Genomic DNA, 25,466 nt, shown 5'->3' on the forward strand with positions numbered 1-25,466 from the left:
ATATCGAACTCACTGAGTTCGATACTTCTTTCCAAATCAACCTTTCTGGAATATTCCAGATTCCAGGGCAACCCTATTGTCTCTGTTCAGGGCAACCCCAGGCTTCCCTTTCTCGTGGCCAAACACTGCAGGAGTCAATGTGAACACCTTCTTTCCCACTCCACATCCAGCCCATCGGCAAGTCCTGCTGGGTTCTAAATACAATTTGAATGCTGCCTGCTGCTCACTGATTCCCCTGCCCACATTCTCATCCAGGCAATCTTTTTCTCACCTGGATTATTTATTGCAACTGTCTCCTCACTAGTCTCCCTGCTCAGAAAGGCTGACATCTAGTTTCAAAACAGCAGCCACAGGGATCTTGCTAACCCTACATTGGGTTAGGGTTAGCAAGGCCCCCTGCCCAGGACCTTCCAATGGTGTCCCATCTTAATTAGAGGAAAAGCCAAAGTCCTATAAGGCTCCATAACACTTCTGATGACATGATGCTTGGTTCCACTCTGATCCCATCTGCTTCTCCCCCCTCTCTCCCAACTAGCCATACTCTTCCTGGATGTTTCTTCTTCCTGGGACAGACATCCCTCTCCTGCCCCCGGCTCTGTCCTCTCCTCCTTCAGGTCCTCCTCACAATCACCTCTGGGTGAGGCCTTCCCAGACCCCCTTGTCTAAACGCTCAATTGCCCCTGTGGGTCTTTACAGCTTCAAATCTCTGTTCTCTGCTTTACTTGTTCCCGTCAGCACTGATCACTCACAATCTATACGTCACACACATCTATTTTTTGGTCCATTTCGCCTACTAAAACATAATTTCCATGAGGATATGGTGTTCTATTTGCTCACTAATACATTGTGCCTGGCCCCAAATAGGAACACAATACATACATAGAAAATTAAATGGAAATGCAATGAGTTCTCCATCTGAAAGGATGTTTAAACTCCCCTTTCTAGTTAGAGGAACAGTTTTCAGGGTGTCTAGTGCAGTGTTCTTTGGAAATCTATGGCATGTTTCCATTTAAAAGGAAAAACAGGTGGACTTGGGCTACTCTTGGCCTATTAAACCAGGCTGAAAAACTGTCATGGTACTGCCCATCTCTAAGCAAAGGGAATCCAACAACATCAAGTTAGAGACAATCAGACCCATCTGTCCTTTTTTTGTTTTGTTTTTCGCTTTTTTGTTTGTTTTTGCTTTTAAGCTTAAATACTAATACATGTTGCATGCAGAGAGTAAGAAGTGTAGCTGATCCTTGTAAAGTCTTAATGACAATATATATTAATATTAATAATGATTAATTAAGATATTATGAACAGAGAAAGAATTGTGGGGGAGTTTACAGCCATTCACAAGACACCACGAGACAGGTGTTGCAGGATTTGCCCACACGTTACAAACTTTTTCAGTAATGTCCTTCTGTGTCATATCCAATAAAGTGGCTATTTCTATGTAATCAGTGTGTATTACCTTGGGATAATCAGGGTGTGAGAGTACAGCATTGGACAGCAACTGGCTTTATAAGGTGGGACGGGGGAGAAGGTACGAGAACAGTATCATTAGGTTTAAATGAAGTCAAAATCGATGTTGCTTCAAATGCATATTTTGTAGGAGCTCTGGGCCTCTGGGCGACCACTTGTGTCCTGCAGAGTCAAAATAAGTGGCCTCAGGTAATTTCTTCCATTTTCATGTTCCCATTCTTTTCTACATCAATACGCCTTTTGTGTTCTCCTCCCTCAGGGCACAATCTTCGGGCCACAGTGAGCCTCTGAGAGCATTTTTCGAGAACAAAAATTGAAAATCAAGTAAAAAATCCTTACAACTCATTTTCTCTGGCATTCTCTGTGAAAGTCCCTAAGAATTTCATCGAACACAAAATAAGGTTAATGATTTCTAAATCGATGGCACCATTGCTTGGCTTCCTCTTTCTGCCCGTGAAGTTAACACTTCATATGATGTTAGTGAAGGACACGGAAAAGATCACGCGGCTCCCCCACACAGAGACCGAGCCACAGCTGCTGTGCCCGGCGTGCCCATGATACACAAGTCAAGGCAGATGTTCTGCACATTGACCTCCACCTTGAACCCGGGGTTCTCTGAGGTCATGGTCGGTGTATTTGGCACCATGTTCCCCACGTGCGACTTGAAGTCTCTGCTCAATAAAAGTCTAAAATACCAGAAAAAAAAAAAAAAAAAAAAAAAAAAAGTCTGTTGACGGAGTGAATGAGTACGCAGTTGAAGAGGAGACAGGACCTGGGTGTGCTAACAGTTGTTGGAGCACAACGGCTGGCCCCAGCCTGTGGTAAAGGCTCATCCTCCGTTCCTTGCATGGATTCTGGGCATTCAGCCCACACATACTATGGGGAACACAAGGCTCTGGGATCTCTCTGAAGTCGGCAAAGGAAAGGAAGAAAGCGGTTCACTCAGAACCCATGGCAGGAACTGGGGGTGGCCATGCGCATGGGGGTCTGGTTGGTAGGGGGAGGGTGGTCCCCAGAGCACCCTGTCCCTTCTCACCTCAGCCATCCTGGAACCACTGTGAGGTCTCTGAGGCTGACACAACCCCCCGCGGTGGAGACACCCGGGCTGCCAGAGGTGTGCACACTACACATGGCACAGAGCTGCTTGGTAGAAGCTATTGGAGTGCTCAGAAAGCGGGCAGCTCCTCAGGGATGCCCACTAGCTGGCTCCAAAGCTCCCCTGGCTGGAAACGCAGGTGTGCATACGTGCTTCTGAACGCACGCGCAGCTTGAATACGCAGCTGTGTGGCGAGGCTTGGCCGCTGGAGCCGAGGCCCTAGAGCGCCATGACAGAACAAGGTCTGCAAGTGGCTGCCACCCAGGCAGCAGGAGACCAGAGAATTCAACTTTGCTACAGAGCATTGCGATCTTCTCAGAATTTTTTCCTCATTATTCCTTGTGTGTGTGTGTTATTTTTTTTTTTAAGATTTTATTTATTTTTTTGACAGAGAGGGACAGCGAGAGAGGGAACATAAGCAGAGGGAGCAGGAGAGGGAGAAGAAGACTTCCTGCCGAGCAGGAGCCCGATGTGGGCCTCGATCCCTGAATCCTGGGATCATGACCTGAGCCTTAGGCAGACACTTAACGACTGAGCCACCCAGGCGCCTGTGGTTGTGTTTGTTTTTTTGTTGTTGTTTTTTTAAATTACACACACACACACACACACACACAATTACAATTTATCTTTGATGGTAGTACTAGTGTTACTCAGAGCACAACGGACGGCTACTGGAATCTACACTCCACCCCTCACTTGCATGACATTGTGGCAGGAGTTTGGGGGTTGGGGGGACAGGGAACTTCAGCTAAGGGACAAGCCTTACTGAAAGAAATGCTGGTCCTACATCCTTCTGGACCTTTCCTTTACAAGCATATAATTAACATATCAAGGATAGAATTAAGATCCTCTTGTATAGTCTTGGGTGGCTTGTTTCTCCTAACTATGGCTGTTTTCCCATGCCAGCAGACAGAGCTCATTCATTTCCCCCCACGGGCCACAGAACTTTCCACTGGGTCGATGTACCGGGGTTCACTGAGCTGCTCCCTTGCCTTAGGCTTTATCTTATTATAAAACAAGAGTGAAATGGGGACTCTTGTCGAGGTACCTTGGCCTGCATAGGCAGAAATGGCTGTAGGAAAGATTCCTGGAAGTGGAAGTGGTTGTTAAAATGGAATTAGGTGTTGGGGACGCCTGGATGGCTCAGTTGGTGAAGGATCTGCCTTCAGCTCAAGTCATGATCCCAGGTTCCTGGGATTGAGTTCCGCTATGGGCTCCCTGCTCCTGCGGAGCGGGGAGCCTGCTTCTCCCTCTGCCTGCTGCTCCCCCTGCTTGTGCTCTCTCTCTCTCTCTGACAAATAAATAAAGTCTTTAAACAAAATGGAATTAGATGTTAAATTGGACTCTAGCACAAGGTCCTTCGTGAATCACATGGAAAAAGAATGTTCAACTGTGAGGAGATGGGTGTTCATTAAATGTACTGTGGTCATCATTTCACAACATATACATACAGCAAATGCTTATGTTGTACGCCTTCTCCAATGTTATACGTCAATTATATCTCAAAAAAACAAGAGAAGATATATTTCACTAAAATTAAAGAGAAAATCATATGCCAACTTACATACCACCACCCACGAACCATGTGAGTGTCTGCCTCCCACACCTTCCCCAAGACTGAGCATCTTCAGTCTTTTAGATATTTGCCAACTAGGTGAACAAAATGTTGTATCTCCAAGCTTATTTTTTTTAATTTGCATTTTTCTGATTATTCATGGATTGATAAACTTTTCACTTGTCCTCAGGCCATTTTTATTTCTTCTGTGAACTGCCTGTGTATACCTTTAGGTTAATTTTACTTGTTTATTTTTCTTATTGATTTGAGGTGCTCTTTGTGTATTATGGATATAATTTTTTTTTAAAGATTTTATTTATTTATTTGACAGAGAGAGACTGAGAGAGGGAACACAAGCAGGGGGAGTGGGAGAGGGAGAAGTAGGCTTCCCACTGAGCAGGGAGCGTGATGCGGGGCTTGATCCCAGAACCCTGGGATCATGACCTGAGCCGAAGGCAGACACTGAATGACTGAGCCACCCAGGTGCCCCTGGATATAATATTTTTAATTAATTTCTCATCATCAGTTGCTTACTTTTCCTCTTTTTATGATCACTTTCACCCTTGAAAGTAGAGAATTAAATAAAACCTGCATTATTTCTCTTCTCTATTTTTAAAGTTTTGTGGCTTGCTTAGAAAGCCCTACCCCCCAAATAAAGGCTAGTCTCTGATGCTTCTTTTTAATAGTTCTTGTAGTGTTTCCCCCGCAAATTCTCATATCTGAATACATCTGGAATGAACATTTGTATGTATAAGAGATTTATGGTAGTGAATTGCTTCCATATGGATAACCAAGTGCTACTTCATGGTCTAGTTACATGGTCTACCTTTTCATCACAGATAAACACCACATTTATCATACACTAAATCTGCCTTTGATGCAATCCTTACACAAGGAGTGGGTGGTAGGAGATTTGGTGGGGCAGGTGAGGGCTTCAAGGAACTGAGATTCAGTTTCTGTTGCTCACAGATTGGGAACTCACGTAGAAGCTAAGGTAGCTGTTTACCTGTGAATACCTGAGATGGTCTTCTATAGTCATAAGACAAATGCCTGGATGAAGGCATCAGCCATCCTTGGTCCTGAGACCAAAGGGAACAGAGTGACCGACTTTCCCTGAAGGAATGTTCTCTGGATATGGTTCTTCTAAGACTGATCCACACATAGCTGTCAGCCCCAAGGAGGCCATGGTATTCAATGCCCTCTTTTCCAAAATGGGAGAAGCTGAGACCAGGAGAATAGTAGATGGTGTAGTCCCTGCTGGGAAGCACTGGGACCAGGTCAAGGGGAAGGGGCCCTTACAACCTCTGCCCAGTGGAATTCTAGAATTTCTATGGCTAGTGACTGCCACCTTTCCCCCATTTTAGGAGTGCCCACTGTGGTTATACTGTTCTAATCCACTGCTATGTGTGAGGGGTGGGGAGGGGTGTGTGTGTTTCAGTGTGGTATGTATGTTTGTGTGGGTGTAGTTGCATGGTTGTGTGTGTATGCAGGGATTGCAGGGTGCCAGCTGATTTGTCTTCTAGTCCATAGGTCTTCAGAGTAAGGGAAGCTGTATCTGGATCTTACAAAGCAACTACTGGATGAACACCATACAGATTACAGTAGGCAAATGTTGAAAAATTACATTTATCTTACATTAATTAGTGACATTAATTATACAAATGCAAAAATCAAAACCAGAAATCCTTGAGTTTGAAGCTGATGAGACTTTAGAGTTGTCTCTCATGGGGAGCAATTACATTTGCTCTTTGTGTGAAAAGACCAAATCAAATATTTGGTGAGCAGAAGGGTGGGCTGTGGTGGACATTAAAACTGTTCACTATGGCGCCTGGGTGGCTCAGTGGGTTAAAGTCTCTGCCTTCAGCCCAGGTCACAATCCCAGGGTCCCAGGATCGAGCCCCACATCAGGTTTTCTGCTCAGCGGGGAGCCTGCTTCCTCCTCTCTCTCTGCCTGCCTCTCTGCCTGCTTGTGATCTCTATCTGCCATATAAATAAATAAAATGCTTTAAAAAATTTTTATAATAAAAAAAAAACTGTTCACTATTCACTAATATCTGAGTTTCTTCTGCTTCTGGGCACTCAGAAAAATTGTACTTCTTGTTTTCCCTGAGGCTATACATGGAAGATATATATATATTCTCATATATATATATTTAATTTGTATATATTATATATACAAATTTTTATTTATATATACATAATGTATATACATAATATATACATATGTAATATATGTATATACACATAATATACATAAATATACTTTTTATTTATATATATGTATATATATACATATACATAAATAAACTTTCTTGGCCAATGAAACATGAGGTAAGATGACGTGCATAATTCTGAGTCAGTACATAGAATGGCTGGGCCTCGCCTCTGCAGTCCTTCACTTCCTCCTGCCCCCAAGTCTGGTGACATTCCAGACGGCAGCTGCTCTGTCAGCCTGTGTGAGAGTGATACGAAGCAAGCTCCCAGCAGACCAATGAAAATAAACCTCTGTGGGTGCAGCCTCTGAGATGTTGGGGGTATTTGTTACTGTATCTAACTAACTTAAGCGAATTGATAAACCAAGTATTTCCATTCATCTCCAGGTTTCAAGTCTCCCTATACCGATGATTCTCAGATTGGTCATTTTAGCTCAGTCCACACCCCTCGGGCTAGGAACCTTTTTTTTTTTTTTTTCATCTTGAGCTCCTTTCTCTTCATTAATCCACACTCTTCTCAGTAATCTTGTCTCCTGAAATATCGTATTTATTTTTTTTTAAAGATTTTATTTATTTTATTTATTTATTTGACAGAGAGAGATCACAAGTAGGCAGAGAGAGAGAGAGAGGAGGAAGCAGGCTCCCCGCCTAGCAGAGTGCCTGATGCGGGACTCGATCCCAGGACCCTGGGATCATGACCTGAGCCGAAGGCAGCGGCTTAACCCACTGAGCCACCCAGGTGCCCTGAAATATCGTATTTACCAGTGTATTCCAAATTTCAAATGTTCCAATTTAACACCTTTCCAGGACGCTATACTTCATTCCTGTATGGTGCTTACATTAGCCTGGACTCTTGAAACTGAATAAGAACACTCTTCCTGTCTCCTGAATTTGACTCTTAAATCAACCAATACTGCCTAATATAAAAAGGACCTTTGAAAATGTCAAAACACACACACACCCATTGAAAAAAAGTGTTTAAATTTTCTTTCCTCACGTAAGTAACAATATGAGGAACAAAGGTAATAATTAAAAAGAATAACCTGTATAGTATAACTAGGAAAGAAAGGAAAGAAGAAGAAGAAGAAAAAAAAGAAAGGTAAATGCTTTATCATGTCAAACATAAAATGCAAAATTTGAAAACAGAACGTTATCATCAGTAACCTTCTTCAACAATCACAGATGAGAAGCAAGCAAAAACCGAAACCAGCCATGTTCCCAAGACAGACATTCCTCAAGGAACATGCCCTTGAGGACACTGCTCATGGAAAGCCCATAAGTCACCAGCATACTGCGTCGAGAGTCCCATTAGCTGCAATGAGTCATGGTACCCACCAGCCAAGGGCAAACTCTGAAGGAGATCTGAATGTGAGAGCCGATGGTGGCAGGTCAAGGCTCTCTCTGTCAATGCTTTGCAATGGGAATCATTTTCTAGGAAAGTTGTCTGAATCTAAGATGGAAAATGGCAACAGTAACAGAAAAACACCCTCGACCTGCCTCAGTATGTCCTAAGAGAGATGAAAAAGGTCTGAGATCTCCACTTACCATCTCCCATCAAGTTTATTTTGACCCATAGTCAGAATGGTGAGACCAATTGTGATGGAGATGGTAGGTTATAGGTTGGAGCTATGCCATCTTGGGCAGCCTCCAGGAACACCATGCTAGGTCCAGGTGCTTGCCTACTTCCTTATGAGGTCTCAAATCCATCATTTCCTCACCTTTAGCACAAATCTCCCATCCCAAATCTCCCATCCTGGTACTCCATACTCTTGGTGGGTTTGTCCTCCAACTCACCCTCATATCCTTACCTTCCCCATCTTCCCACAAGAGAACTCTAGCTTCTTTTTAGGGCTGCCTGTGTTTTGTACAAGTTCCTGCATACTTCTCCGTCCATTTTTAGGCTCTCCGGTTCCATGGTGCCTATCCCATATGTGAATACCATATACTTATGTCACTATTAATTTAAAACTTTGATTTCTACTAGATAATCTACCCCCTTCTTCTCTTTTCCACTTGCCTTGGTTATAGACCTTCTATTCAATAGCATTCATCAAGTTCCATAAAAAGTCATGCTGAAATTTTGTGATTTCAATAGCATCTGGAGGTTGACTCGTATGAACTCTCACCCCAGGGGCGCCTGGGTGGCTCAGTGGGTTAAAGCCTCTGCGTTCAGCCTGGGTCACAATCCCAGGGTCCTGGGATCGAGCCCTGCATCAGGCTCTCTGCTCAGCAGGGAACTTGCTTCCTTCTCTCTCCCTGCCTGCCTCTCTGCCCACTTGTGATCTCTGACTGTCTTAAAAAAAAAAAAAGGAACTCTCACCCAATGCACCAGGCCTTCCTATCTAAGAATAGAATGTATCTTTCATTCATTTTCCAAACTGGTGCCAAGTGGTTTCAGTTTTGGCCATTTCTCTAAGACTGTTCTTGCTAAGACTCACATTTCTAATCCCATGGGCTTTTCACTCCTCATTTTATCAGATCTGTGTGCAGTGCTCAATGCCCTTGAGGATCCCTTCCTTGAACATTCTCCCTTTTGGCTCCATAATACTTGCTCTCCTGATTCCCTACTACTTCTCAGCTTCTACTTCTCAATATTTTTTTCTGGCTCTTCCTCAGATGTCTGACCTGTAAATGACACATTCCTTGGAGCCCCATCCTGAGCTCTAGCTTACATTTTCTTCATAGATGTTGTCAGCACCCATGTCTTGAAATACCGTCCAATGCCAACAATTCTCCCCACCCTCACCATTCTTCCCTCAGCCTCTTTAAGTAGTCTTCCTCCTTGCTTGCCATTCTTCCTGTAATGACTCGCACACATCCTTCAGGTCCTATGGCATTTGCTAAAATATTTTCCCAATTAACTTAGCTAAATTATGTCCTACCTGATTTTTTTTCTCATAGAACCTACTTTTCTCCTCTATGAGGCTTCACACGGATTGCAACCATGTGCATGTGTGTGTGCATGTTATTATCTCTATCCTTCATTACACTGGGAGCTCCAGGAAGGGTTGGATCATGTCTGTTAATCTCCACTGAGAACCCAGCAGTTGGCACAATACCTAGCACATAGACACCTAGGAAGTGCCAAATAAGCACCAACATGCCTATTTGTCAGATAAAGAGGTAACGGAAGTTTGTAAACAGTCGCGTCATAGCTCTGGCGCTGACTGTCACAAGAGAAAGACGATAACGTCCTAACGTCAGCAGCAACCCGTTATTGTCACGGCGAGTCACGTGGCACAGAAGCTTGCTTTCCGACGACCTGGGAAGGCAGCTCATGGAGTGCTCAGAACAAAGGGTGGCCATTTAATGATTTTCCTTTTGGAGCTAAAATAATATAACAGATCCGACACCTAGTGTAGCTTCCAGGGCATTCCATGTGGCACCTGGAGAAGCAAACAAACAAAAGGAAGTGCAGCTAAAATTGGGCCTTATTTTCATTCTCCTCTTTCAGATGTTAACGCCTCATTTTCTGTACCCTTAATCCTATCTGCTCACCTTCCTGGTGGAAGTCTGCTCCCCTGCCTCCCCCGGGACAGCGATCACGAGGCCCTCCTGTAGGCACAGCTCACACCCTCCTGTAAACCGTGCTTCCGGTTCCAGCCTTCCATCCACGGCTGCTCTATCAGTTCCCTCTTTCTTTGCACATTCCTGAACCCCCTGCGGTTGTCTTCCATGCTTATTTCTTTTACCAGGTCTCAAGGATGTTTTATTTTTCCTTTACTCTCTTCCCCACAATACCAGTAATTCCTGCTATGGACTAAATGTTTGCGTTCTCCTCAAATTGGCATGTTGACCTCCTAATGATCTTAGGAGGTGGGAGCCTCATGATCTCTGTCCACCTTGTGAGGATACAGCACAAAGGTGGTGTCTGCAAACCAGGAAGAGAACTCTCACCAGAAGCCAACCCATGCACCCTGATCTCAGACTCCCAGTCTCCAAAATGGTAAGAAACACATTTCTAACTTTTAAGCATCCAGGGTGTGGTGTTTCATGATAGAAGCTTGGACTGTGAGATAGAATCCTTCATGCTTCCAGTTCTTGCCTTCCAGTACGGTGTTCGACTCTTCTTTTCTTCTCTGGAGTGCCTGTCATCGACTGCCTTTGACACTGGTTCTCCTTGTCTCACGCCCCTACTGCGGACCTCTATCACACACCTTCCTTGCAAGAGTTCATCTGTCCATTTCCAAGGCTTAAAATACCCTCTATGTGTTTGGCTCTGAAATGTCTACTTTGAGCAAGCAGAGCAATTCAGATTCAGCTCATGTTTTAGTTGTCCATTGGGGACTGTTATGTCCTAGAGCATAAACTGCAGCAACCACAGTAAATGACGAGGGTCAAGCACGACTCCTGCCAATGGACAGTACAGATGGGGCCTGGCAGAGGTGACCCGGACTAAGTCCCAGCCCTGCCATTTCCTAACTGTGTGACCTTGGGCAGGATTCTCAGGCTTTCTAAAACTTGGTGTCATCTCATACATGGGAGTGTGTCACAGGACAGCTCTCATCACACGGCACTCAGACAGGGGCAGGCAGAGAGGGGCCTCCCAGGATCTGGGCAGCACGGTGACTATGGGGATGGAGGAAGGTGTAGAGATGCCCACACATAGTTCAAGCTCAGAGAGGTGATGTTTTCTGCACTGGAGAAGAATTAAGAGGCTCCCTGATCAAGTTACTGAACTGTCCAAGGAAAAAATTAAAAAAAAAATACATAAATATAAAATGTAACCAGGAATAGATCTATGTCCCCCCTTTTCCCAAATGGTTGAAATTTTCTCTTCAACCTAAGGGTTTCAGCAGGTGCATGATTGAAAGCTATTGGGATAGGGCATCTGTGGCCTAATTTGGTCAGGCTGTGATGTAAGCCCCAGAAACTGATTTATCAGTTTAAATATCATTTCTATTTGAGGGGTGCCTGGGTGGCTCATTCAGTTAAGCATCCCTCTTGATTTCAGTTCAGGTCATGATCTCAGGGTCTTGGGATCTTGCCCTGTGTCAGGCTCTGTGCTTACTGGGTAGTTTCACGGAGGATTCCCTCTCTTCCTCTCCCTCTGCGCCTCTCCCCACCCCCACTCACGCTCTCTCTAGCACTCTCTCTCTAGAATAAATAAATACATCTTTAAAAAAATATCATTACTATTTGATGTTTTAGCTAAATGCAGTTAGATCACACCCTTTTTTTTTAAATCCTTCTCTAAGGGAGATCCTTTTTACATTCCAAAGAGTTTTTCCATATTCAGAAGTTGGGGGCTATATTCTGATTTTGCATTTTAAAGGAGTAAGATAAGCAGAGATGTTTATAGCAGCTTATTCATAACTGCCAAAACTTGGAAGCAACCAAGACGCCCTTTAGTAGGTGAATGGATAAATAAACTGTGGTACATTTAGACAATGGAATATTATTCAGTGCTAAAAAGAAATGAGCTGTAAAGCGACTAAAAGACATGGAGGAAACTTTAAATGCATATTGCTAAGTAAAAGAAGCCAATCTGAAAAGACTACACACTGCATGATTCCAACTCTGTAGCATTCTGGAAAAGCCAAAACTATGGAGACAGTAAAAAGATCAGTGGCTGCCAGGGGTAGTTGGGGGAGAAGGGTTGAACAGGCTCAACACAGAGGATTTTTAGGATTGTTGCTACAATGGTGGATACATATCACTGAACATTTGTCCAAATGCATACAATGAAAAACACCGAGAGTGAACTCTAATGTAAATTACAGACTCTGAGTAATTATGATGCGAAAACGTAGGTTCATAATTTTAACAAGTGCACCAGTCTGGTTGGGGATGTTGATAATGGGGGATGCTATGTGTGTGAAAGGTGGCAGAGGGTATAAGAACGCTCTGTAATTTGCTCTTAATTTTGCTGTACACCTCTACCTGCCTTAAACCATCAAATCTATTTTTCAAAAGAGTAAGATAAGAAATTATTCCCAAAGGAAAAACAAGTAAGCATGCAAACACATATACACAGACATTTCCCCCGCCCCGTACTCTTTCTTTTTTTTTCTTTTTAAAGATTTTATTCACCCAACTGACAGACAGAGATCACAAGTAGGCAGAGAAGCAGGCAGAGAGAGAGAGAGAGAGAGGAGGAAGCAGGCTCCCTGCTGAGCAGAGAGCCCGATGTGGGGTTCGATCCCAGAATCCTGAGATCATGACCTGACCCGAAGGCAGAGGCTTAACCCACTGAGCCACCCAGGTGCCCCCCATACTCTTTCTTGAACACGCTCTAGTCCTTTGAGGAGCAGAATCCCAGACAGGAGGAGGTGAGACAGGACAGGGAGAGTATAGGGCAGCCCAGACTCTTTCCTCCTGTCTTCCCTGAAATTTCTTCTTTAAAATTAAAAGGCATCACAAAACAGAATAATCATCCCCTTGGACTCTCTCTCATCCCACGGCCAGTTTCCTATGGCCATTTTCTTTAGATGTAAACACTGTACTCTTATAGAAAAGTCGCCACTGACTGGTACGCAGGCACGGAGTTGAAACTCACTCCTCACCCCTGGGCTGGAGAAAACTGTGAGAAAGAGGAGGCTGAGAGATGCCCAGAATGGCCCCAGGGGAAGCCAGAGCTGAAACAGCACGTCCCGCCTCCTAGTTAAATGTGCTTTTAATTATGCCATGCTTCATACTTATGTCGAGGAGGGGATAAATTTAGTTGCATAACTTCAGCTTAATAAGCCACTGAGACATACAATTCGTGTTAGGAAGCTATTCATAACATATGGCTAAAATAACCAAAAAGTTGATTCTTGGAGAAGTGTACTCCAGTTACCTGGAGAAGCTGCCACACAGATTCTGAAGGCAGACCAAACCAGCATGTTGGTTTTACTTTATAAAGGTGGCTCCTCCAGCTACAGCACAGTCCTTTGTAAAATATTTGTTAATAAAGGTAGATTTAGTGCAAAGGCTCATTTTGCCTTTATTTCCATGTCCCGCTTCCTTCTCCTGGCGCTTTTTCTCCCAGTAACTTGCTCTCAGGGTTACCCTGCATTTTCCGAGCTGCATTTTCCTTTGGGGGTCAGTCTGTGTGTTCTACTGTGGCCACAATAATCCTATCCAACCGCAGCCCACACATTCTCCTTGCAGCTACGGCACAATCGAACTGCTCCTTCACAAGCAGCCCAAACACAGCAAGTGGAAGCTGCTCAGTCTGCCGCAAAAGGCTCCTCAGATGCATTTGGCCTGCCATGGGAGGCTCGAGAGTCCAGGTTTCAAACCTGACCCAGGATCCTTCTGACTACATAAACCTGGCCATCTGGGTGACCTGAGAGCATGCTTTACCTGTTTGGATGGTTGCATGGGTGAAATGAGGTCAACGCCAAGGGCTCTGGCCAGAGACCACACACAAAGGGTGGGACGAGATGGTGCTGATGTGACCTACCCTCCCAGACTCATCATGGGCCCCTTGTTCTCTAGGCTCAGATACTCTTTCCACCTTCATCCTTCTACCCATCCCCTGCCCAACTTTCACATCCTGCTCCTCTGCCCAGCACATTCTGATCAGCTCTTTAGAATTCAACTTAAATACTACTCCCTCCAGGAAGACCTCCTGGGCTGCAAAAGCCAGGTTAGGGCAGCCTCTTGCTCTCTGCCCTGAGTGTGTCTTCCACTCATCAGGGAGCAGACAGTGCATCTGCTGTGCTCACCACCGTTTCTTCAGCATGAAGCAGAGCACAAGCATAGCAAATGTTCAACACCCATCTGCTGAATAAATGAAAAGTCATGGCTGGAATGGTCACCCTGGGAATCAGCTGTAGGTCAGATAATGTTTGAGTGCTTTGGGAAAAAGAACTCAGGGCTCAAGTCTCAGCCATGTGTAAAGGAAATAAAATCATGAATCAAGAGAGAGAGAAAGAAGGGAGGAGCTGGGGGGGCGCCTGGGTGGCTCAGTCGTTAAGCGTCTGCCTTCGGCTCAGGTCATGATCCTAGAGTCCTGGGATCAAGCCCTAAATTGGACTCCCTGCTCAGCAGGAAGCCTGCTCCCACTCTCCCTGCTTGAATTCCTTCTCTCGCTGTCTCTCTCTCTCTCTCTCCATCAAATAAATAAATAAAATCTTAAAAAAAAAAAAAAAAAGCCAAGAGAGGGGTAATACCAGCAGGCCATCCAGACCCAGAGCAACCAGAGGAAGACTGAAAGCCACAGGGTTCAGAGACAGGACAAAATGGAAAAGCTGACTGCGTTTCACCAAGAAAGATGAGAGGCCATCACAAAAATGCCAATTCTTTCAAAACTAAGGCAAAACTGGAAGGCAGTGTCTGTCAGAGTTCTAATGTCTTTTGGGGAATTGGAGATAATGATTTTGAAGTGTGAAGGAAAGAACTGATGAGAATAGTAAGAACATTAATAAAAGCAGTGAACATTTTTATATTCGTCGTGGCAGTGGGCAAGGGTATAGAACTAAAGTCGACTGGCCGGGACTTGCTAATTACAAATGCTGAAGAATGGGCACATGGGGATTCAACATATTTTTCTGATACAGTTATAGATGTTCAGTATTTTCCATAACTGTTAAAATAGTAGTAAAATCAGGTCAGTAGGAAACAAAAAAGAGCCACCATCCTAAAGTCTTTACATTTATTATCCCCCCCCTTTTTTTTTTAAGGATTTATCTATTTGCCTAAGAGAGAGAAAGAGAGCACAAGCAGGGGGAGTGGAAGGCAGAGGGAGAAGCAGACTCCTTGCTGAGCAGGAAGCTCGATGCGGGACTCAGTCCCAAGGTTTCGAGATCATGACCTGAGCTGAACACAGACCCTCAACCGACTGAGTCACCAAGGCACCCTTATTAACACGTTTCTAAGAGCAAACAAGAAAACCAAAGAATGTAATAATAGTAAAGTTTACTTCACCACAGTGCTGAGCTAATCAATATATTATGACACATATGTGTGTCCACAGTGGCATTTCAGTTCCCAGGGGAAAGAGTGGTCCATTTAATAAATCCAGCCGGCACAAAATAGACTTGCACCCCACCCTCATGTCTCCAGAGAATTCCAGATAAAGATATGAATATTAAACAGTTAACTATAAGCATATTACAAGAAAAATGCAACAAAATGTTTGTATCTTTGGGGTGAGGAAGACTTTCCTAAGCAATACAAGCTGTCCAGAAATTACGAATAATAAAAACATTTAACCACATAAAGTTCTTAAATCAGGCAGAAAAAATATAAAGACATTAGTAGACTTAGTAAAATAGGTGTAACATATGCCTGAAAACCAGTAAAATCCTTCGAAAAAAGGATTATAAAAAAGTCTATTATACACTCTTGAGATAAAGATCGCACAGTGACCCAATAGAAACTCAGACAAAAGACATGAAGAGGCAGTTTATAGGAAATAAGATGCAGAAGGCCAACAATGCATGAAAACGATGTTCACATGAGTGCTAGTCATGAGGAAACAATGCAAACTGCCAATGTAATATAATTTTCAGGCAGACGTGCAAAAAAACCTAGTGATGACATCTGGAGACAGAGGGACTATAGGGAACTCTGCACACCTTTGCGTTTTTTGGTGGGAATGTGAATTTCTGACCTCTTTTTGAGAAGTGATCTGAAAACGATTCAAATTCAAAAGAGAAGATTTTAGCAGTCCCATTTGGGGAACTATTTCTTACAGAAGGAAGTCAGTAGTATATTAGAAAGTGTTCAGTGATATCAAATTAGAATGTGAAAATCAGAATGCTTCCCAATGAAGAATAAGTTGATATATTAGATGTGCTCCTAGGCTAAAAAATTGAATCAGATCTGGTTTGTTGCTCTGGAAGGACATCTACAATGCACAGCTTCCTGAGGAGAAGAAGCTTCACAGGTATATGTACTGTACAGAATCACAGACGTGTGGTTGTAAAAACAAGTACAAAAGACACTTCTGTCCTTATGAACATGAGCACAGGTGTAGCTAGTAATTTCTACATAACATCTATTAGCTAAGGGAAGTATAAATGGGGGGGGCGTATTATTAACATTTTCAAACTGCCTTTTCATTCTCTCACTAGCTATAAAAACATCTATTACTTTTGTGATTAAAAAAAAATTAAGAGTATTTTTGTAAAAGGTTGACATTTTGCCAGGGATCCAAGTGGGTAGAGGGAAGAATTTCAAGGAAGGGATAAGTAGTTAAGTAAGAGACAATAAAGATCAAGCCTCAGGCGAAGTGGGTGAGCCTGGTTATGCCTGCAGCAGGCACAGAAGGCGGCGGGGGTGTGGCTGGGGATGGGAGGCAAATGATGGACTCCATGGGTCAGACGCCTCTGCCGGAATATTATTTCCTATTTTAGTAACTAGCATCCCGACTGTAAAGGGGAGGGAAAATAACTTGGTTGAAGATGAGTATGTATTCAGCCAGAATGGAGGGAAGGGGGAGATACCAAGCCCTGCCCTTGCCCCCCGCATGAGCCCAGCCCCGGCCGTCTGTCACCTTTTTAGACAGTCCCAGGAGCGTTCCTGTAGAGCAACACAGTGAGCCCAGTAACTTCGACAATCTGACAATCCGGCAATGATAGGCTAACCGGCAAGTGTCAAGCTTTCCTGGGAGGAAAGGACCAGTGACCACCTACTGGTTGGGGCTATTCCCAAGGCACGTTCGTGTGCCCTCCTGCTGTCCATCTTTCCTTGTGATGTAAAGCACGTGAAACCTGAAATCCAGGAAGAAACAGGAGCATAACCTCCAAATAATTTTGTTTTCTGGGGCCGTACACAGAGGACCACGGCTGCCCTCCCGGGGCATATGGACCCTGCAGCCTGACCCTGGTTCTGAGAGCCTCCGAGAGGTCACGGGTATAATGTGGTGGGTATCAGGCAGGCCCACACCTGCAACATTTATACCTTGATGCTCTGACCATCTGGGAATGGAAAATGCAAGAAGCCTCCCTAGGTTTAAGACTATTCAGGGGCGCCTGGGTGGCCCAGTGGGTTGAGCCTCTGCCTTCGGCTCAGGTCATGATCCCGGAGTCCTGGGATCGAGCCCTGCATCGGGCTCTCTACTCAGTGGGGAGCCTGCTTCCCTCTCTCTCTCTCTCTCTGCCTGCCTCTCTGCCTACTTGTGATTTCTCTCTGTTAAAAAAATGAATAAAATCTTAAAAAAAAAAAAAGACTATTCAAATCGTTCCTCTGATGAGGGTTTTAAACTTCTATTGCCATCTTCGTGGCTCCCTAAATCCCTGCTGTTCTGTTACCAAGCTCTCACAGATGACACACTGACTCTGACCAGGGGCTGTGTGTCATGGTCTCTAGGGAGGCGGCAGACCACTCTCCACAGGGTGGGGGCTTCAGAAAGGCTAGGGACTTGCAAAAACACACATTCCTGAGGAGCGGCCCACACTTATCAAAGGGGAAATTAAAAAAATATATATTTTATTTATTTATTTGACAGACAGAGATCACAAGTAGGCAGAGAGACAGGCAGAGAGAGAGGAGGAAGGAGACTCCCCGTTGAGCAGAGAGCCTGATGCGGGGCTCAATCCCAGGACTCTGGGATCATGACCGGAGCTGAAGGCAGAGGCTCCAACCCACTGAGCCACCCAGGCACCTCCAAAGGGGAACTTCTGAGTGGGGAGATCTGGGAATGTCTGTTTTTACAAGCACCTGAGGTATTTTTATCCCACTCACATTGGATCAAATGCCTTTGGAAACCACTGAAAGCCATTAGCATACAGACAAGTTCTTGAAACCAATGCAGGCACCTGATAAACACCTGCTCTTACTTGGCTGATTTCTATAAAAAAGACAAGTAGAGGCACAGTGACTTTTTTAGTCCTTCACTGTTGTCAGTCTAAGACTTAAAATACTGGATTCAGTTTCCCACAAAACTGAATTTTCTCCCATGCCTGTCCCCTTCCTCACACAAACAAATAAAACAACTTCCCCACCCCCACAAAAAAAAAAAAAAAACCCACAACCCCCCCCCAAACAAATTAAATGGAACACATTAAATGTGTTCATAGGTCATTGTAAAATCCAGGAGGAAGATAGTAACAGTATCAGATCATGTTAGACTTTGATCTGTCAAATCTATATACTGTCATTTCTATGGAAATACAAAAATAAGAAACACAAAGGCATATAATTTCCGAAGAACTGTAAGGGGAGAAATGCAATTCCCACATTTGTTCACTAGTATCTTTTGAGCTCCTATCCTGAGCCAGTCCCTATTGGAGGAGCTTGAGATGTGTCCGTGAACAAAGCAGGTAGATGCCCCCCACCCCCACAGAGTTTTTTTTCCCAGAAGAGGCAGAGAAACAAAAATCTTAACACCATCATCAGGACAGTGCATGGGGGGGCAGAAGGTGACTGACTGACTGAACAGAAACAAGACCAAGGTCAAGGGCAGGAGGAGGGCTGATGGTGCACCTGAGGACATGTTACATGCGTGGTCATGGCTCACCTCACTGAGAAAGTCTGGAATGAGGATGTGGAAGGGGTAAGTGGGTGAGCTGGGTACACGGCCAGGGTGCGGGGCTCACCCCGGGAGAGGCTGGAAGTGCCCTGACCAGTCAGAAGAACAGCACATGGACAGGTGTATCTGAAGTATACAGAGCAAGGGTGGTGGTCTGAGCAGAGGCCCATGTAATGTGAGGGGAGCAGGCCCAGCAGGCTTCCGGTGTCCCCCTGAGCATGACATTCACGGTTTTCACTGTGTGAAACGAGGAGCCGAGACACAGGCTTTCAAGCTGAGGCGTGATATGATGGAGCTTCCTTGTTAAGAGGCTCACTCTGGCGGCTGCTCAGGGAGCAGATGGTCGGGGGAAGGTGGGAAGTGGGAGGAAGGAGAGAAGCAGAAAGATGCGTCAGGAGGCCACTGCCTTATCCAGAGGAAGGAGGAGAATGGTCTGGGTGAGGTAGCAGCAGTGGGGGTGGTGAGAAGTGGCTGAATTCTTGATGTATTTTGAAAATCAATTTTAAAAAGAATCTGAAAAGAGGCAATAAACAAGAAGTGGGGAGCAGATGTGAAACAAGGAGAAAGCGCAAAACGAGATGGGTAGATTTAAGCCTAAATGCATCACTAATTAAATTAAATGTAAAGACACCAGATGCTCCAGTTAAAAGCAATGAATTGGCAGACTGAATACAAAAATTCAACAATAGGCTCTTTATAAAGGATATCGAAAGGGCAAAGATACAGAAAAGATAAAAACTGAAAAGTTAAGAAATATATTATGCAAGTCATAATCACCGGGAAACTGGTATATATGTTAATATCAGACAGAATAGACTTGGGGGTAAAAAAGCATTTACTAGTGATGAAGAAACTACTTCATAATGACATAATCAGACATTGTAAGAGTTGGGACAAAAAAGATTTGAACATGCTGCTGACAAACTGTATCTAAGGGACATACAGAGTTTTACTCCCAAGAGCTGCAGGATACAATGTGAAATCTTTACAGAATATTTATTTAAGGACATAGAGCAAATCACACAGAATTTCAAAGGATGCAATTACACAGCCGATGTTCTGTGAACATACTACAATTAAATTAGACAGATAACTAGGAAGTCCCACTACAGTTAGGAATTTAACACACATTTCTAAATAACCCTTTGAAATAATATAGGACGTTGTGGTGGCAATAAGCAAGGCATAGTGAACACAAGACTGGATACGACTTGGTGATTATAGAGGCTGGGTGATGGGGACATGGGGATTCGTTATACTGTTCTATGTATATTTATAGATATTTAAGATTTTCCATAATTAAATGTTAAAAAATGTAAGCAAAATAAAGTCAGCAAATATCACTAGAAAAATACAATAACCCAAGGATGAAAGAAGAAACCATGACTGAAATAATAACATAGTATGAACTAAATGATAATAAAAAATAGCGAATCAAAATTTGTTGGGTATAGTGAAAGCGGTAGTTGAAGGGAGTTTTGTTGCTTTGGGGTGCTTCGATGACTCAGTTGGTTAAGCAGCTGCCTTAGTCTCAGGTCATGATCCCAGGATCCTCGGATCCAGTCCAGCATTGGGGGGGGGGGGGGTCCCTCCTCAGTGGGGAGCCTGCTTCTGTCTCTGCCCCTCCCCCCTCTCATTTTCTCTCTCTCTCTTTCAAATGAATAAATTTTAAAGAGGGGTTTTATTGCTTTAAATGTATATGCAAGAAAATAAGAAGGACCAAAAATTTGTGAGTCAAGCAGCCATTTCAATAAGTTGGGAAAAAAATCAGCAAAATAAACCCAAGGAAATTGGAGGGAAGTACTACTACCTTCAGTAGTGAAGGTCAGAAATGCATGAAACAAAAGCAAACAGATGGTAGATAGGATCTATCATTAGTTTTATGAAAAGAATAATACTATTGATAAGACTCTAATAAGAATGCTTACACAGACTGGAAAATACAGATAAAATGGAAAAATTCCAAAAAGAAAGATAAAACTCAACAAAATTGACTTTAAAGTCAAATAGAAAACCTGAATAGTTCTATAACTGTTAAACCAATCAATACACAGTGTTTTTCTCCTTCTAAAAAAGGACTTCCAGGCCCACATCCGTTTCCTCAAAATATGAAGAAATAACTCAGTCTAGATTCTAAACTCTAATCCGGGGTACAGAAAAAGAGGGGATAATCCTCAACTCATGCTATGAAGCTGGCACATAATCTTGGTACAAAAGTGTGGCCAGGGTGGTAAGAGAGAAAGAAAAAGAAATAGAAGGCAACTTCAGTCACAGGGATGATGACATATATTTATTATATATCATGGCAAACTTGGGCCTATCCCAGGAATGGACGTACGGTATAGCATTATAAAACTGACTACCTCAAGAGATTAAGGGAGAGAAACAAATAAAATAATCATATTTCAACACATGAATGTAGAAAAAAGCATTTCAAAAGCCTGACATTCACTTAAGATTTTGTAAAACTTAGAAAAAGAAGGAAATTTCTTTAACCTGGTAAAAGGTTCCTTACAAAGAAAGAAAATAACAAAAATATTATTCATATTTGTAAAATGTCAAAAGCTTTTACTAGCACAGTAAAACAATTAGACCCAAACATATAAATAATTAAATTACACGTTAATAGCCTAAATTCAAGTTGCACTTAGAACATTTATTTCAATTAGAAGTCAGAGATTGTCATACTCATTAAAAAAAGCAAGACCCACCCCTATGTGATCTACAAGACCTTCGTTTTATTTTTTTATTTATTTATTTATTTTTTAAAGATTTTATTTATTTATTTGACAGAGAGAAATCACAAGTAGATGGAGAGGCAGGCAGAGAGAGAGAGAGAGAGAGAGAGGGAAGCAGGCTCCCTGCTGAATAAAGAGCCCGATGCGGGACTCGATCCCAGGACCCTGAGATCATGACCTGAGCCGAAGGCAGTGGCTTAACCCACTGAGCCACCCAGGCGCCCAAGACCTTCGTTTTAAATATGAAGACGCAGGTAGCTTGAATGTAAAGAGATAGAAAAATATATACCATGCAAATTTTGAGCACAAGCAAGCTGGAATGACTATGTTACCATCAGACAAAATAGATTTTGAGGAAAAAATGTATTACTGGTGATAAACATTTTATTATGATGAAAAACATCAATTCACCAAGAAAACATGACAATGATAAATATGTGTAAATATATAACTTCAACATATATAAAATATTAAAAGAAGATATAGATATATAGGCAAATCTACAACCATAGTGGGTGATTTACAATCTCTTTCTCAAGGAATTGTTAGAACAACCGGGTTAAAAAGATAGTAGTAAGGATATCTATATCTGAAAAACAGCATCAACAAAAATTACCCAGCTGTCATTTACGGAACACTCTACCTCAGAAACTGCAGAGTATCAATTCTTTTCAAGTGCAGAAAGAACATTTGTCTCTGGTGAATAGGCCATATGCTGAGTCACAAGACATGTCTTCATAAAACTCAAAACGCTGAGATAGTACGGAGTATGTTCTATGACAACAGGATTAAATTGGCAATCATTACCAATAAGGAATCAAATAATTCTTAAATATTTGGAAACTAGGTAACACGTAGGTAACTAATGTGTCAAAGAGGAAATCAGAATTAAGTGAGACAACCTTCCAAATTGCAAGAGAAAACATGTCAAGATGGGATGAATGAGAAATCACAGGAAAATGAGAAAACATCCTAAACCTGAAAATATTGAGAACATAGCAGAATGTTGCTGATACGGGGAAAATGCTTTGAATTAAATTTATGGTATTAAATGCCTGTAAGAAGGGAGCAAATGCTTAAAATCAATGATCTAGGTTTTCACCTTAAGTATCCTTTATGTGAGATAAGCAAATCAACACCAAAATAAGTAAAAAAAACAAAAAAACAAACAAACAAAAAAAAAACAAAACAAAGAACTAAAATTAGTGAAAAAGAAAAGAAATAAGAGAGAGAATAACAAAAACTAAAATGTGGTACCTTGGAAGGTTAGTAAGATTGATAAACATCTAACAAAAGAGAGAGAGGAAATAAGAGGGGATAGAACCTCAGTTTCCGGAGACATACAAAAGGATAACAATGAAACACTATGTACAGTATAATAAATTTAGAAAATTTAGATGAAATGGACACATTTCTTCAAGAATACAACTTAACTAAATGAGCTATAAGATGAAATAGAAAATCTGAACAGTATATTTTATTTTGAATCTGAATCTGTTAAGGGAATTGTATTCATTATGAAAATATTACTTTAAAAAAAGACACAAATGATTTCGCTTACAAATTTTTACCAAACATTTAAGGAAGGAATAATACCAACCTTACACAAACTCTAAAAATAGGGAAGAAAGGGAAATACTGTCAAACTTATTGTACAAGACCAGCCAAAATTAGAGAAATTACCAATCAATAGCCATCATGAACACAGGCATAATCATTCATAACAAACTACCAGTTAAATCCAACAACACATAAAATGAATCATGTACAGAGGTTCCTCAATAGAGGGGCACCTCGGTGGCTCAGTGGGTTAAGCCTCCACCTTTGGCTCAGGTCATGATCTCAGGGTCCTGGGATCGAGCCCCAAGTAGGACTCTCTGCACAGGGGAGAGCCTGCTTCCCCCCCTCTCTGCCTGCCTCTCTGCCTACTTATGATCTCTATTTATCAAATAAATAAATAAAAATCTTCATTAAAAATAAAGTTAACAATAGAGATGCCTTACAACCCAGCAATGGAACTACTTGATATTTATCCCAAAGATATAAATGCAGTGATCTGAAGGGGTACTTGTACCCCAGTGTTTATAGCCATGTCCACAATAGCCAAACTAGAGAAAAACTAGAGAAAAACCATAAAAACTATAGAAACTATAAACTATAAAACTATAGAAACTATAGAAAGATATAGAAATATAGAAAGAACCCAGATGTCCATTGACAGAGGAATGGAGAAAGAATATGTGGTGTGTGTGTACATATTTATAATGGAATATTATTCAGCCATCAAAAAGGATGAAATCTTACCACTTACATCGACATGGATGGAACTGGAGAGCATTATGCTGAGCACAACAAGTCAATCAGAGAAAGACAATTATCATACGGTTTCACTCATATGTGAAATACAAGAAATAACAGAGAATCACAGAGGAAGGGAGGGGAAACTGAATGGGAAGAAATTGGAGCTGGAGACAAACCATAAGAGACTCTTAATAATAGGAAACAAATAGGGTTGTTAGAAGGGAGGTGGGTGGGGGATGAGGTAACTGGGTGACAGGTTTTAAGGAGGGCACATGATGTGATGAGCACTGGGTGTTATATGCAACTGGTGAATTACTGGACTCTACATCTGAAACTAATGATGTACTGTATGTTGGCTAATTGAGTTTAAATTTAAAAAATGATGACCAAAGATAGTGTATTCCATAAATGCAAGATGGGGTTAACATTCAAGAACCGTTTAATATTATTCACCATACTAGGAGAAAAAAAGTAAGAAACAGATGACTAAATTCAAAAGGTATTCATGATTTTTTAAAGAAAAAGTCCTGCAATCTTGGACTTAAAAAAAAAAAAAACTTCCTTATTGGATACAGTATATTTATATAAAAAAATCCTATGCCTAACGTACTTCATGGTGAAATACTTTTCCCTTTGAGATTAGGAACACGGATGGTATATCCAATCTTTTTTTTTTTCCCAAGGTAGACTCAATGCAATGTTTGAACTTATGACCCTGAGATCAAGACCTGAGCTGAGATCAAGAGTCAGTTGCTCAAACCACTGAGACCCCAGCAGCCCTGCACATCCAGTCTTAATACTGGTAGAGGAGATCCTAGCCAGTGCGATAAGGGAGAAGGTTTAGAAAGAAAAAAAGTAGGAGTTTCTTTATTTGCAGATGACATGAATGTCACTGTAGGAAATTCTAAAATCTCTACAACTAATTAATGTACTTTAGCAAGACTGCAAATTACCAGGTTGATACAAAAAAAAAAAAAAAGAAAAAAAAGAAATCCTTTGTATCTATACCTATTAGCAGCAAACAGTTTGAAAGTGAAATTAAAAGAAATCAATTTACAATGGCTTTGAAAAACATGAAAAAATAAGCAACAAATTTAGCAAAAGATGCCAAGACTTCCTACACTGAAATGCAAAACTCTGCTGAGGGAAGCTAGAGGAGATGTAAGTGGATGAACAGATATGCACTGTTTGTGAATTCAGCAAGTCAATACTGTGGGTCAATTCCTCTAAAACTGATCTATCAATTCAATGTGATTTTATTAAAAAATTCTAACAGGATTTTTTTGTAGGCAGAAAGACAAAATGATTCTAAAAATTAAATGACAATGCATTTGACCCACAATATCTACAATTATCTTGATAAAGAATTAAGAAGTCTTATAAAACTTCGAGAGTTACTATGAATCTACAGTAGTAAAGACAGTTGGATGAGGGTTTGAAGATAAATATGTAGAGCAATGGGACCACAGAGAGTCCAGAAACAGACCCACAAACATGCCAAGGCACCGCAGAGGTGAAGGAGAAGACTTCACACATGAAGATGGGAAGAGCTGCATTCTCATACAGAAACAGAATGAACCTCAATCCTACCTAATACCACACATGAAAATTAATTCAAATGGACCACACGACTAGACATTAAAGCTATAAAGCTTTTAGAATGAAACAACCTACGGGGAGGTAAAGATAC

General features: G+C 42.1%; 1 protein-coding gene across 1 annotated transcript in view; it reads right to left on the reverse strand.

Annotated features, from left to right (window-relative positions):
• Window positions 1-25,466, reverse strand: part of OTUD7A (OTU deubiquitinase 7A) — a 365,641-nt gene that overhangs the window by 219,216 nt on the left and 120,959 nt on the right. The gene's annotated exons all lie outside the window — the stretch shown is intronic.

Source organism: Mustela lutreola, chromosome 7 (genome assembly GCF_030435805.1).
Source record: "Mustela lutreola isolate mMusLut2 chromosome 7, mMusLut2.pri, whole genome shotgun sequence".
Taxonomy (NCBI): Eukaryota; Metazoa; Chordata; class Mammalia; order Carnivora; family Mustelidae; genus Mustela; species Mustela lutreola.